This window comes from Triticum urartu, chromosome 7 (genome assembly GCF_003073215.2).
Source record: "Triticum urartu cultivar G1812 chromosome 7, Tu2.1, whole genome shotgun sequence".
Classification (NCBI taxonomy): Eukaryota; Viridiplantae; Streptophyta; class Magnoliopsida; order Poales; family Poaceae; genus Triticum; species Triticum urartu.
This window is the reverse complement of record NC_053028.1, coordinates 119321589-119337539: the sequence shown is the minus strand read 5'-3', so window position 1 is coordinate 119337539 and position 15951 is coordinate 119321589.

Sequence of the window (15951 nt, the reverse complement as noted above, 5' to 3'; positions counted from 1 at the left end):
ATTCTAATGCCTTTTCTCTCATAATATGCAAGGTATACATAAAGAGGGAGAATTCCGGCAGCTGGAAATCTAGATCTGGAAAAGCTATGTCAGGCTACCTATTCTACACAACTCCAAACAAGTTGAAAATTCATGGAGAATTTTTATGGAATATATGAAGAATATTGGAGCAAATAAGTACCAGAGGGGCAACACCAGGTGGGCACAACCCACCTGGGTGCGCCAGGGAGCCCAGGCGCACCCTAGTGGGTTGTGCTCACCCAGGCCCACCTTCGGTGCCCGTCTTGTGGTATATAAGTCATTTTGACCTAGAAAAAATAAGGAGAGTACTTTCGGGACGGAGCGCCGCTGTCTCGAGGCGGAACTTGGGCAGGAGCACTTTTGCCCTCTAGCGGAGCGATTCCGCCGGGGGAACTTCCCTCCCGTAGGGGGAAATCATCGTCATCATCATCACCAACAACTCTTCCATCTTGGGTAGGGAAATCTCCATCAACACCTTCAACAACACCATCTCATCTCAAACCCTAGTTCATCTCTTGTGTTTAATCTTGTTACCGGAACTATAGATTGGTGCTTGTGGGTGACTAGTAGTGTTGATTACATCTTGTAGTTGATTGCTATATGGTTTATTTGGTGGAAGATTATATGTTCAGATCCAGTATGATATTTAATACCCCTCTAATCTTGAGCATGATTATCATTTGTGAGTAGTTACTTTTGTTCTTGAGGTCACGGGAGAAATCATGTTGCAAGTAATCATGTGAACTTGATATGTGTTCGATATTTTGATAGTATGTATGTTGTGATTCCCTTAGTGGTGTCAAGTGAACATCGACTACATGATACTTCACCATATTTGGGCCTAAGGGAATGCATTGTGTTGTAGCAATTAGGTGATGGGTTGCGAGAGTGACAGAAGCTTAAACCCCAGTTTATGCGCTATTCCATAAGGGACCGATTGGATCCAAAAGTTTAATGCTATGGTTAGAATTTATTCTTAATAATTTTCTCATAGTTGCGGATGCTTGCGGGAGGTTTAATCATAAGTAGGAGGTTTGTTCAAGTAAGAACATCACCTAAGCGCCAGTCCACCCACATATCAAATTATCAAAGTAGCGAACACGAATCAAACCAACATGCATAAAGTTACTAGATGAAAATCCCGTGTACCCTCAAGAATGCTTTTCTTATCATAATAAACCATTTTGGCCTGTTCTTTGCCTCAAAAGGATTGGGCTACCTTGGTGCACTTTTCATACTATTATCGTTACTTGCTCGTTACAAACTATCTTGCTATCAAACTACTCTACTACTTACAATTTCAGCACTTGCAGACATTACCTTGCTGAAAACCACTTGTCATTTCCTTCTGCTCCTCATTGGGTTCGACACCCTTACTTATCGAAAAGAGCTACAACTAATACCCTATACTCGTGGGTCATCAGGCGCGCCCTCCGTCCTTGTGGGTGCCTCGTGGCTTCCCTGAAGTGTACTCCAAGTCCTCTGGATGTCTTGTGGTCCAAGAAAAATCATCGCGAAGGTTTCATTCCATTTGGTATTCTTTTTCTGCATAACTCTAAAACAAGGAAAAACAAAAACTGGCATTGGGCTCTAGGTTAATAGATTAGTCCCAAAAATCACATAAAATAGCATAATAATGCATATAAAACATCCAAAACAGATAATACAATAGCATGGAACAATCAAAAATTATAGATACATTGGAGACGTATCAAGCACCACCAAGCTTAATTCCTGCTCGTCCTCGAGTAGGTAAATGATAAAAACATATTTTTGATGTGGAATGCTACCTAACATATTTATCCATGTAATTTCCTTTATTGCGACATGAATGTTCAGATCTCTGTGATTCAAAACAAAAATTAATATTGACATAAAAAAATAATACTTCAAGCATACTAACAAGATAATCATGTCTTCTCAAAATAACATGGACAAAGAAAGCTTATCCCTACAAAATCATATAGTCTGGCTATGCTCCATCTTCATCACACAAAATATTCAAATCATGCACAACCCCAATGACAAGCCAAGCAATTGTTTCATACTTTTCATGTTCTCAAAAAATTTCAACTTTCATACAATACATGAGCGTGAGCCATGGAGCAAAATTGCCTAGCTCAAAAGATACAAGTGAAGCACATAGAGTATTCTAATAAGTCATGATTCATGCGTGTCTCTCTCAAAAGGTGTGTACAGCAAGGTTGATTGTGGCAAACTAAAAAGCAAAGACTCAAATCATAAAAGACGCTCCAAGCAAAACACATATCATGTGGTGAATAAAAATATAGCCTCAAGTAAAGTTACTGTCGGTGTCAAAACCGGCGGATCTCGGGTAGGGGGTCCCGAACTGTGCGTCTAGGCCGGATGGTAACAGGAGTCAAGGGGCACGAAGTTTTACCCAGGTTTGGGCCCTCTTGATGGAGGTAAAACCCTACGTCCTGCTTGATTAATATTGATGATATGGGTAGTACAAGAGTAGATCTACCACGAGATCGGAGAGGCTAAACCCTGGAAGCTAGCCTATGGTATGATTGTTGTTCTGTATGTTGTCCTACGGACTAAAACCCTCCGGTTTATATAGACACCGGAGAGGGTTAGGGTTACACAAAGTCGGTTACAATGGTAGGAGATCTATATATCCGTATCGCCAAGCTTGCCTTCCACGCCAAGGAAAGTCCCTTTCGGACACGGGACGAAGTCTTCAATCTTGTATCTTCATAGTCCAGGAGTCCGGGTGAAGGTATAGTCCGGCCATCCGGACACCCCCTAATCCAGGACTCCCTCAGTAGCCCCTGAACCAGGCTTCAATGACGACGAGTCCGGCGCGCAGATTGTCTTCAGCATTGCAAGGCGGGTTCCTCCTCCAAGTACTTCATAGAAGATTTTGAACACAAAGATAGTGTCCGGCTCTGTAAAATAAGTTTCCACATATTTCCATAGAGAGAATAACATTTACACAAATCTAATCTGCTGACGTATTCCATAGTGTGACGCACCATGGCCAAGCCTTTATTCGAATCGTTTTACCATCCCACCTCAGCGCGTCATGCGAGGCGGTTTCCTTGGCACGTCTTGTTAAAGCAGAGATCGTGTCCCCTTATTCCGGGATTCTCATCAATACGGGCGTGGGTAACCCAACCGCTTCTAGGACTCCTAGACTATAGGCAAGTCCAAACGGCCACGGAGAGGACGCCTGATATGCACCCTCTTTATAAAGGGACAAGGCTTTTATTTTTTTCCTCCCGTGCTCAATCGAATCCTTCCCCCACCTGAAGCTCAAACGCCCAAAGTTCAGGTCTGGTGCTCCAAACCTTCAATCATGTCTGGATCTAGCCTTCAAGGCTGATGGATGCCTTCCTCCATCACGGAGGAAGACATCAAAAAGTTGAGGGAGGCCAGATATCTGACCATCGAGGTTTTGCATCGGCTGCCTGCATGAGGGCAGGCCGTCCCCTCCCCCGAACCCAATGAGAACGTTGTGTTCGTCTCCCACTTCCTCCGAGGTCTAGGCCTTGCTCTGGATCCTTTCGTCAGGGGTTTGATGTTTTATTATGGGCTAGATTTCCATGATCTAGCTCCGGACTCCTTTCTTCATATCATGACATTTATTGTCGTGTGTGAGGCCTTCCTCCGGGTTACCCCTCACTTTGTCCTGTGGCTCAAGACCTTTGAAGTAAAGCCGAAGATGATCGAGGGGCAATATGCAGCGTGCGGAGGTGCCTCAGTACGCAAGATGACGGGAGCTCCATGGCCCAAAGGTTCCATTCCAGAGGTGTCTGAATTGTGGCAACAGGAGTGGTTCTACATCATGGCTCCTAGAAGTGCCAAGTGGGCGACCGCCCCTGTTTTCCGCTCGGGCCCTCCACCACAACTGATGTCATGGATCAGCAGAGGTCTGAGCTGGGGTCCAGCCAAGGACGTGCCTATACTACAAAGCCGCATTCGAGATCTCTTCAATGGAGATTTTAGTTTGGCTGCGGTAATACAAGTTATGCTGGTTCGTCAAGTCCAGCCTTGCAAACGCCGGCCCCTTCACTTGTGGGAGTTCAATCCCGAGGGACCGCGTGTCATTGAAAATTTCCTCGGCCTGACGCACGAGGAGATGTACAAGTCATTCTTCGGCCCTCAGGTAGAGTGTCCGGAAATCACCGAGGACGTGGGCCTGAGCAGTAACCGCGCCCCCGAACAGGTCAGGAATCTTCTGGCCGAACATACTATCTCTCATTTGTTATGAAGTTATTTCTGAGAGTTTTCTTTTTCACCAGGACTGGATAACAAAGGCGAAGTTGATTCGGTGTTCGGCCCCCCTCCCTGAGGGTTTGGACAATCCGGTATTGGAAAAGATGCTCCAGGTCGCACCTTGCCCGGAGCCCTTGAAGGAAGATACTGGGGAGGATAATACGGGCGAACGCGGGCCCCCAATGCTGCCCACTCTAACCGAGGGAGCGAGCGTCTCCATGAAGGAAGACGACCGGAGGAGGAAAAGGACTGCGCCCGGGGATTCGGAAGCCGAAGCTTCCAAACGGGAGAAGAAGTCTCCCACAGAGGGTCCTACCTTGGGGGGTGCTTTTGCCACACAAAGTCCGCGGGGGGATCAATTCTCCAGCGAGTCGTAAGTGACCCGAAATACTTTAATAGTATAGGTATGCCCTCTTTTTCTTCTGAGAAAATAACCACCGCATTTATTTTTGAAGTTCGGGCCTTAGCCCCTCTCAGATGAGCTCGTCTTCGGGGGATCTTCTTCTAGAGATGATGGAGAGCGAAATGCCTCCTCTGGACTCCTCCGCTCCGGATGCGGGTGACGCCGAAGTGTCATCGCAGAGGGCCTCTCCGAGTCCGGTGAGGCCAGAAGATAATCCCATTGACCCCCGAAGCTCCCAGTGTCCGGCTCCCGAGGAGAGTAGACAAAAGGGTCCGGCACCGTCTGGTGTGCGATCGGATGTTCTGAGGGGGTTGGTGGGGCGAGCGGCCATCTCAGATGAACACCGTATGCTGATGGATACGGTGATGGAGAGAATCTCGTCCGCTGAAAGCGGATTGCATGAAGCTTTTATGAGTCTACTAACACGCTTTGAGGTACGTAAAATAATGTATGATAGTCCTGCACATGCTAGGTGTGCCCTGTGTAGATAGTAGCCCCTGAGACTCTGGTTGTCGTCGGAAACGATGACGAACAGAGGATCATATTCCTAGGTAATAACCATACTGCCTCTATGTGCAGGTGATGGAAGCTCCTGTGGCTAGCCGGACTAGCGAGTTTGCCCATTTAAAACAGCAGTTGGATGCGGCAGACGCCGACATCGAGCTTGTTAACAAAAGGCTTGACGAGGCACAAGGTAAGTGTCATTATCTAGTAAACGCCACATAGTAAGAGCAGCATGATGCCAGTATCTTTAATATGTTGTGACTGCAGATGGAGCTGCCACTGTTGAAGCCTTGCGGGCAGAACTTGCCCGAGCCAAGGAACAAGCGAGGTTTAGTAATGCGGCTGCTTTGAAGGCGACCGAAGAGTAGAAAGCCGAGAAGGCCGCGCATGACGAGAGCCGAGATAAGATGGCCAAGATGGCCATAGAATTAAAAGCCGCCGTCGACCGTTGCCGGGTTCTTGAAAAGGAAAACCTAGCGAAGGCATCGGACCTTGAGAAGGCTGCTGTGACGAGAAAAGACATCCGCTCTGCTATGAGGGCAAAGAAGGAGGAGTTGCGGGAAGCCGGGGATATTATAGCTGGGAAATCCTTTATGTTGCGGAGGAAGTTCGGAGATCCACGGTATGCCTCTTTGGATCGGCTGTGGAGTTCGGAGGATGTGTATATGGATTTGGCGGCGAGCGCTGCCGATGCGGCCAAGTACTTCCAGGGTCAGACGGACCATGAAGTGGACCAGCTGTTTTGGACACAATTCTATTCTCCTGAGCGTCCGCTTTCATTGACTGACCAATTAGCCGAATGGGCCGAACTGAATAGGTTGTCCGGACTCGCCATCAGGTCTATTGTGGATCAGCTATGGCCGGAAAGGCCAAAACCGAACAGCTATTTCAGCTTGGTGCAGCAGCTCCTTGACGTGGTGTCGCGCATTAATTGAATGAAGAGGTCGGCGTGCATAGAGGGCTCACGGATGGCCTTTGCCCGTGTTAAAGCATACTGGGCGGAGATGGATGCTACCACTGTTGTAGCGCGGGATTCGGCCATAGGTCGAATAGCTGCAGAGCACTACTTTGAAGAAGTTCTTGAGGGTGCTCGTTTGATAGATACCAAGTGCTCAAAAATATTATGTTTGAGTGATATGTAATCTCATTGTAAGCGAAATGCTTTTATAAATTTTTATGAGGCTATTTTTATACTTTTGCCTGAAAGTAATATGATGCCTCCTGGGCGGCCGTTTATGTATACATGTGTATAACCTTAAAGATTGCAGCTGTCGGCTTCAACCCCCACGCATATAATGCGGAGGTGCTCGCAAAAAACATGCGTTCACACTTAACCCAACGTCTTGGTCCTATTAAGGAGGTGATAGCGGAGCGAGCGAGGCAACCGGACTATAATGCTTTAGCACTTTCACTTAGCCATAGGAGTTTGACAGTGGGGCTACTAGATAGCCCCTGGTGGCTCCGCACTCTCTCGATCCCGGGGTGCGTACATGCCTGGCCAGAAAACGGCCCTTCGTTAAGGCGGAGGAATTCTAACATTCCAACAGGTCATCGAGTGGTTGACCAGTCTCATGCTATATCATGACAGTCAGTTTTTGGCTTTCTCTACTGAGGTGCTCGTCCGGATGAACTAGGGCACAATCGCAGTAGTTCTCCTGGTGCTACCTTAGCCGGTAAAGCGGAACGTAAGGCACCAAAACACAGGAGCCGGGCAAACCCAACATTTGACCAAAGACAATGATTCGGAGCTGATGCATATAGGGCCAAACTCGCGACGTCGAACACTCCCTAAGGTATTCGGTCTTTGTGGTATAAACCGGGCCTAAATAATGGCCTTTGTAAGAAGCCCCTTGTGTCCAGGTACGTGCATTGTTCTGGCATGGCCACATGCCAAGACGTCAGCATCCTTCTCAACGGTGGATATGTATCAACAAGAGACAGTTAAAAAGGTTTACGCAGGGTCTTAATCTAAAAAGAATCCTTGGGGCAGGTCCTTGCTGCATGTCTGCGCCTGTGTCTCCGTTGTGCCATATCCTGGACGGGTGTAGCACGATGATCGTCTGTAAAAGAGAGGAATTTAGGTGAAAAAGTTGTCGTGCAAAAATGATAGTTTTTAAAGAAACCATGTATAATTCAAGATGAGAAGAAATTGCCACTTGTCTGCGCGCGTTGAGCCCCTTGTATTGACAAATAGGGGTGTGACCATTTATTCGGTATAAATAGCGGCGCCGGACTTGATTAGTTGTGTCTGAGGTCTTGACGACCTATCGGATGCTTTCGCTGGTCCGGGCGCCTTTAGTGTGCGGCTGCCAAGGCAGCCGCACTCTCTTCGGCGCGCAGAGATCGCTTGATATTTCCTTTCACTGAAATGATGCCACGTGGACCGGGCATCTTGAGTGTGAGGGAGGCGTAGTGTGGTATTGCATTAAAGCGAGCGAAAGCTTCGCGTCCGAGCAGTGCTTGATAGCCACTTTGGAACAGAGCGATGTGGAAGGTTAAATGCTTGCGACGGAAGTTATCGGGGGAGCCAAATATAACTTGTAGTAGGAGGGAGCCCGTACAACGAGCCCCTGGGCCTGGCATTACTCCTTTAAAGGTAGTATTGCTATGGCGAATTTTTCTTGGGTCTACCATCCCGCGGATTGTATCCTGATATATTAGGTTTAGACTGCTGCCACCGTCCATCAAGACTCGTGTGAAGTGATATCCGCCAATTACTGGGTCTAATACCAGGGCAGCCCATCCTGTGTGTTGGATACTTGCTGAGTAATCGCGATGGTCGAAAGTGATCGATTGAGACGACCAGTGGCAGGACTTGGCGGTGACAGGCACTGGGGTATATTTTACTGGGAGTGCCGCGTTGTTTTTTCCCTTGATCACGTGTAACACGTTTACTGTTTTGACTTCTGGTGGAAATTTCTTTTGATCCCCAGTGTCTTGCTTGGGAGGCTCGTCCTCGTCTTCACTTGATGTATCCTCCCCTTTGTGTACAGCGTTGAGCTTGCCGGACTGCTTGAAGACCCAACATTCTCTGTGGGTATGATTAGCAGGTTTACCAGGGGTACTATGGATCTAACATACTTAGTCCAGAATTTTGTTGAGGCTAGACAGTTCATCCCTGGTGCCTTTAGAGGGCGGCTTTTGCTGACCTGGCCGAGAGCTTTTGAATCCGGAGTTTACTGCCGTGCCCTTCGTGTTGTCTTCTTTATTCCGGCATTTGTTATTGCTATTGCGCCGAGATTTCCCGTTTCCATCTCTAACTTCAGATGTACTGGGGTCGCTGGTGCTGCATCTGGCTAGCCATCTGTCCTCACCCGCGCAAAAGCGGGTCATGAGGTTTGTTAATGCGGCCATCGTTCTCGGCTTATTTTGGCCGAGTTGTCTGGCGAGCCATTCATCACGGACGCTAAGCTTAAAAGCTGCCAAGGCTTCGGCGTCCGGACAGTCGACAATCTGGTTCTTTTTAGTAAGAAACCTATTCCAAAGCTTTCGGGCTGACTCTCCGGGCTGTTGAGTTATATGACTCAAATCGTCCGCATCCGGGGGTCGGACATAAGTCCGTCGAAAATTTGCCCGAAAGGCGTCTTCGAGATCTTCCCAACTTCCAATGGAGCTTTCGGGGAGGCCTTTAAGCCAGTGGCGAGCTGGCCCTTTGAGCTTGAGGGGTAAGTACTTGATGGCGTGGAGATCATCTCCTTGAGCCATATGGATATGAAGGATGTAGTCCTCAATCCAGACCCCAGGGTCTGTTGTTCCGTCGTATGCCTCTATGTTTACGGGTTTGAATCCCTCTGGAAATTCATGGTCCAGCACCTCATCGGTGAAACATAGGGGGTGTGTGGCACCCCTGTAGATGGGTGTACTGCGTTGTTCGGATGTTTGTTGTGTTGCATTGTATGCTGGGGCGCGCTTGCGTGGTCCATAGATGGATCTTGTTGCACCGTCCTTTGGGTGCGATCCCTCGCATGGGTCGCGTGTTGTATTGTGAGTGGCGTTGTATGCCGCTCTGTGTTGGTAGAGGTGTCGTCTATCCGGCTAGGTGGCTGCTTTGATATTTGGTTGTGGGGGGTCTGAGGCCTCCTCGTCGAATTCAGGTAGCAGCTTCCGCTTTGGGTAGCTCTTGGAGGGGCGATTGTCGCCGTACCTCGCTGCTGTGTTGAGTATTTTACTCCATCTGATTTGGAGTGTGTCTTGCGCAGCCTTGAGCCTTTGCTTCTGCTTTTTAAGACTTCTTGCAGTGGCAACAAGCCTTTTACGGGCATTCTGCTGCTCCGGGTGCCTGTCCGGCGTTATGTCGTCCGGACTATTATCCTTGATAGAACTTGTTTGTTCGGTTTGATTATCCGGATTGCCGTTGTCCAGCAGTGGTTCGCCCTGCTCCAGCGCTGGGTCTGTGTGATCGTTATTTCTGTCGAGGCGGGATTTGGGGCGGCGCTTGCGTCACCGCTTTGACTGCTTCTCGAGGGAACAAGCCTTCGGTGCGTCCTTCCGCTCTTCATTGTCATCTTTTGGTGCGTCCACCATGTATACGTCATATGGTGAGGTGGGCCGTGGTTCTTCTTCGCCTCCCGCATCGTTGTCCATACCATCGATGTCTTCAGAGTCGAAGTTGAGCATGTCAGTTAAATCGTCGACAGTGCCTACAAAGTGGGTGGAGGGTGGGCTTTGAATTTCTTCATCGTCCGTATCCCAACCTTGCTGACCGTAGTCCGGCTAGGGCTCTCCTGATAAAGAGAGGGACTTTAGTGTCTTCAGAATATCGCCAAGAGGCGAGTACTGAAAGATGTCCGCGGCAGTAAACTCCATGATCGGCGCCCAATCGGATTCGATCGGCAGGGGCGCGGAGGGTTCGGAGTCCGGAGAGGAGTCCGGCTCCTTGGAGTCACGAGTCTCGCGGAGTGCGGGGCTGGTGTTCGGTTTAATCGCCGTTGGGTTCGCAGCCCCCGAGGCGGCGTCCAACCACCCATCCTCGATCGGCACAGCTGGCTCTGAATTAAGGGTCGAAGCCGATGAGGGTGCGGCCTCCAGGGCACTATTCGGCGGCAGAGCTAGATCGTGCTCGTCGTGACAGTGCGGTGCGCTCGGCAGTGGCTCGAATCCGTCGAGGATCAAGTCCCCGTGGATGTCAGCCGTGTAGTTTAAACATCCAAATCTGACATGACGGCTAGGGGCATAGCTTTCGATCTGCTCCAGATGGCCAAGTGAATTGGCCCGCAGTGCAAAGCCGCCGAAGACGAAGATCTGTCCAGGGAGGAAGGTCTCACCCTGGACTGCATCGCTATTGATGATCGTAGGAGCCATCGAGCCTGACGGCGACGACATAGAGGAACTCTCAATGAAAGCACCAATGTCCGTGTCAAAACCGGCGGATCTTGGGTAGGGGGTCCCGAACTGTGCGTCTAGGCCGGATGGTAACCGGAGGCAAGGGGCACGAAGTTTTAGCCACGTTCGGTCCCTCTTGATGGAGGTAAAACCCTACGTCCTGCTTGATTAATATTGATGATATGGGTAGTACAAGAGTAGATCTACCACGAGATCAGAGAGGCTAAACCCTAGAAGCTAGCCTATGGTATGATTGTTGTTCTGTATGTTGTCCTACGGACTAAAACCCTCCGGTTTATATAGACACCGGAGAGCGTTAGGGTTACACAAAGTCGGTTACAATGGTAGGAGATCTATATATCCGTATCGCCAAGCTTGCCTTCCACGCCAAGGAAAGTCCCTTCCGGACACGGGACGAAGTCTTCAATCTTGTATCTTCATAGTCCAGGAGTCCGGCTGAAGGTATAGTCCGGCCATCCGGACACCCCCTAATCCAGGACTCCCTCAGTTACCGATAGACGAAGACGAAAGAGGGAATGCCTTCCGGGGCATCCCCAAGCTTAGGCTCTTGGTTATCCTTGAATATTACCTTGGTGTGGTTTGGGAATCCCCAAGCTTAGGCTCTTGCCACTCCTTAGTCCATAGTCCATCAAATCCTTACCCTAAACTTGAAAACTTCACAACACAAAACTCAACAGAAAATCTCATAAGCTCCGTTAGTATAAGAAAATAAATCACCACTTTTGGTACTGTTGTGAACTCATTCTTTATTTATATTGGTGTAATATCTACTGTATTCCAACTTTTCCATGGTTCATACCCCCCGATAATAGTCATAGATTCATCAAAATAAGCAAACAACACATAGAAAACATAATCTGTCAAAAACAGAATAATCTGTAGCAATCTGGATATTTTGAATACTTCTGTACCTCCAAAAATTCTGAATAATTAGGAAGACCTAACCAATTTGTTTATTTATATTATTCAAAAATAATCAATATTTTATCATGCTCTTGTTAAAAATGAGAATTTTTTACCTGAGCGCAAGAGTTTCTGTTTTTCAGCAAGATCAAATCGACTATCACCGTAAGCTATCCCAAATGTCTTACTTGGAACAAACACTAACTAAAACACAAAACCACATCTAACCAGAGGCTAGATGAATTTTTTAATTCAAAACAGAACCTAAAAAGCAAAAACTAAAATAAAATTGTTTAATGCTATTGTTTTTGCCTCCCAACAAGCGCTATTGTTTAACGCCCTAGTATAATCATAATAGATCTAAGTATAATCATAATAATGATAAGGCAAATCTTTAAAACTCATCTCATACTCCCTACGTTCTGTAGCAAGTTTTCTTTGTGACAAGCAAAATTAATCGAAAGGGCTAAACTTAATAGGATAAGAATCCCTAAGATCGATCTCGGGAGGGATTGGTTCCTCCTTTGGCCCTTCATACTGTATGACTAATTCATCATTATAAGCATTCTTTTGGAAAAAAGTCATGAGCTTATGTCGAAGAGAGAAACCCAATCTGTTGTTTTGAATAGCAAAATTATCATTAAGCTTAGAAATCTTATCAACTAAAATATTGGTAGGGGTTCCCTTTCTTAAATTTTCATTGTAAGCAACATGATCTAGAGATCGTAAACGCATTATGTCCTCTTGATTAAAAAGAATTCCCTCTATGGGAGGACGACCACCATCTACTTTATAATGAGCAAAAATTTCACTAGCTTCTTTCATAATAAATCTAAACTCATGTGCTAGAAATATAGTGGCGGCACGCTTAACATAAGAATGCTCAATATTAGAAAACTCTAGAAAAATCCTTTGTATGGAACAATGCAAATGAAAAAATTGTCTTTCAAGTTCAACTATGAGCAAAGATATAGCATCCGCAAGGCTACTAGTTTGTGGGGAATAGATCCACCCAAAGTGGGAAGCGCACCAGCGCAAGTAAAGAAATCTTGAATAACCCCTTTTCCAATGATATTCCCACTACCTATGCAAAGTGTTTTAGTGTGTAAAATAGTAGATTCTTCATGAGGATTAGTGTTGTAAAAAGCATCAAAGTTTCCCTCATCGTTACTACTATCTTTTTCAGTGATAACCTCCTGAATTTCGGACATGGTGGCTGCAAACAAATCTAGCAGACAAGCAACCAAAAGGCAAACTAAGAAGGTGAATGGAAGAGGGGCGAAGAAAAGGCAAATCTTTTCGGAAATCATTGTAGAAGTGGGGGAGAGGAAAATGAGAGGCGAATGGCAAATAATGTAATGTGAGAGATGAGAGTTTATGATGGGTACTTGGTATGTCTTGACATGGCATAGATCTCCCTGGCAACGGCGCCAGAAATTCTTCCTGCTGCTTCTTGAGCTTGCATTGGTTTTTCCCTTGAAGAGGAAAGGGTGATGCAGCAAAGTAGAGTAAGTATTTCCCTCAGTTTTGAGAACCAAGGTATCAATCTAGTAGGAGACAACGAACAAGTCACCGAATACCTGCACAAACAAACACCAACTTGCACCCAACGCGATAAAGGGTTGGTCAACCCCTTCACGGTTATTTGCAAAGCGAGATCTGATAGAGATGGATAAGTGGTAAAGTAATATTTTTGGTTTATAGATCAAAAAGTAAAAGATTGCAAAGGAAGTGAAAGGAAACTAAAATTGTACATTGGAAAGTTATATGATGGAAAATAGACCCGGGGGCCATATGTTTCACTAGAGGCTTCTCTCAAGATAGAAAATATTATGGTGGGTGAAATAATTACTGCCGAGCAATTGATAGAAAAGCGCAAAGTTATGATGATATCTAAGGCAATGATCATGAATATAGGCATCACGTCCGTGTCAAGTAGACCGACTCCTTCCTGCATCTACTACTATTACTCCACACATCGACCGCTATCCAACATGCATGCATCTAGAGTATTAAGTTCATAAGAATAGAGTAACACTTTAAGTAAGATGACATGATGTAGAGGAATTAACTCAAGCAATATGATGAAAATCCCATCTTGTTATCCTCGGTGGCAACAATACAATATGTGTCGGTTCCCCTTCTATCACTAGGATCGAGCACCCCAAGATTAAACCAAAGCTAAGCACTGCTCCCATTGCAAGAAAAACCAATCTAGTTGGCCAAACCAAATCGATAGTTCGAAGAGACTTGCAAAGATATCAAATCATCAATAAAAGAATTTAGAGGAGAATCAAATAATATTCATAGATAAGTTGATCATAAATCCACAATTCATTGGATCTCGGCAAACACATCGCAAAAAGTTATTACATCGAATAGATCTCCAAGAACATCGAGGAGAACATGGTATTGAGAATCAAAGAGAGAGAAGAAGCCATCTAGCTACTAGCTATAGACCCATAGGTTTGAGATAAATTACTCACGCTTCATCGGAGATGCAATGGTGTTGATGTATGATGCGGCTTGAAGCTACGTCGGTATTTCTCCAAAGAGGACGGGATGATGCGGCACAACGACGGTAGGTATTTCCATCAGTGATGAGACCAAGGTTATCGAACCAGTAGGAGAACCAAGCAACAACAAGTAAGTGGCGCCTGCACACAAATAACAACTACTCTCAACCTGACGTATTAAAGGGGTTGTCAATCCCTTTCAGGTAACAGTGCCAGAAATTGGCAAAATGGACGTGAATAAATTGTTGTAGATTGATAGATCGAACGCCAAATAAAATAAATAAGAATAAATTGCAGCAAGGTATTTTTGTATTTTTGGTTTAATAGATATGAAAATAAAAGCAAACGAAAATAGATCGCAAACGCAAATAATATGAAGAAGAGACCCGGGGCTCATAGGTTTCACTATAGGATTTTCTCGAGAAAAATAGCAAACGGTGGGTAAACAACTTACTGTTGGGAAATTGATAGAACTTCAAATAATCATGACGATATCCAGGCAATGATCATTATATAGGCATCACGTCCAAGATTAGTAGACCGACTCCTGCCTGCTTCTACTACTATTACTTCACACATCGACCGCTATCAAGCATGTATCTAGTGTATTAAGTTCATGGGGAAACAGAGTGATGCAATAAGAACTATGGCATGATGTAGACAAGATCTATCTAGAGATAGACCCCATCGTTTTATCCTTAGTAGCAATGATACATACGTGTCGGTTCCCCTTCTATCACTGGGATCAAGCACCGTAAGATCGAACCCACTACAAAGCACCTCTTCCCATTATAACATAAATAGATCAAGTTGGCCAAACAACCCAAATATCAGAGAAGAAATACGAGGCTATAAGCAATCATGCATATAAGATATCAAAGAAGATTCAAATAACTTTCATGGATAAAAAAGATAGATATGATCATAAACTCAAAGTTCATCCGATCCCAACAAACACACTGCAAAAAGAGTTACATCATATGGATTTCGAAGAGACCATTGTATTGAGAATCAAACGAGAGAGAGGAAGCCATCTAGCTACTAACTACGGACCCGAAGATCTACAAAGAACTACTCACTCATCATCAGAGAGGCACCAATGGAAGTAGTGAACCCTGATACGTCTCCAACGTATCTATAATTTTTGATTCCTCCATGCTATATTAACTACTGTTTTAGACATTATTGGGCTTTATTATCAACTTTTATATTATTTTTGGGACTAACCTATTAACCGGAGGCCTAGCCCAGAATTGCTGTTTTTTTTGCCTATTTTAGGGTTTCGAAGAAAAGGAATATCAAATGGAGTCCAAACGGAGTGAAACCTTCGGAAACGTGATTTTCTCATCAGATAAGATCCAGGAGACTTGGACCCTCCGTCAAGAAAGCCATGAGGTGGTCACGAGGTTAGGAGGCGCCCCCCCTAGGGCACGCCCCCTGCCTCGTGGGCCCCTCAAAGCTCCACCGACGTGCTTCTTCCTCCTATATATATCCACGTACCCCCAAACGATCGGGGACGGAGCCAAAAACCTAATTCCACCGCCGCAACTTTCTGTATCCACGAGATCCCATCTTGGGGCCTATTCCGGAGCTCCGCTGGAGGAGGCATCGATCACGGAGGGCTTGTACATCATCATCCAAGCCCCTCCGATGAAGTGTGAGTAGTTTACTTCAGACCTACGGGTCCATAGCTAGTAGCTAGATGGATTGTTCTCTCTTTTTGGATCTCAATACAATGTTCTCCCCCTCTCTCGTGGAGATCTATTCGATGTAATCTTCTTTTTGCGGTGTGTTTGTTGAGACTGATGAATTGTGGGTTTATGATCAAGTCTATCTATGAATAATATTTGAATCTTCTCTGAATTCTGTTATGTATGATTGGTTATCTTTGCAAGTCTGTTCGAATTATCAGTTTGGTTTGGCCTACTAGATTGGTTGTTCTTGCAATGGGAGAAGTGCTTAGCTTTGGGTTCGATCTTGCGGTGTCCTTTCCCAGTGACAGAAGGGGCAGCAAGGCAC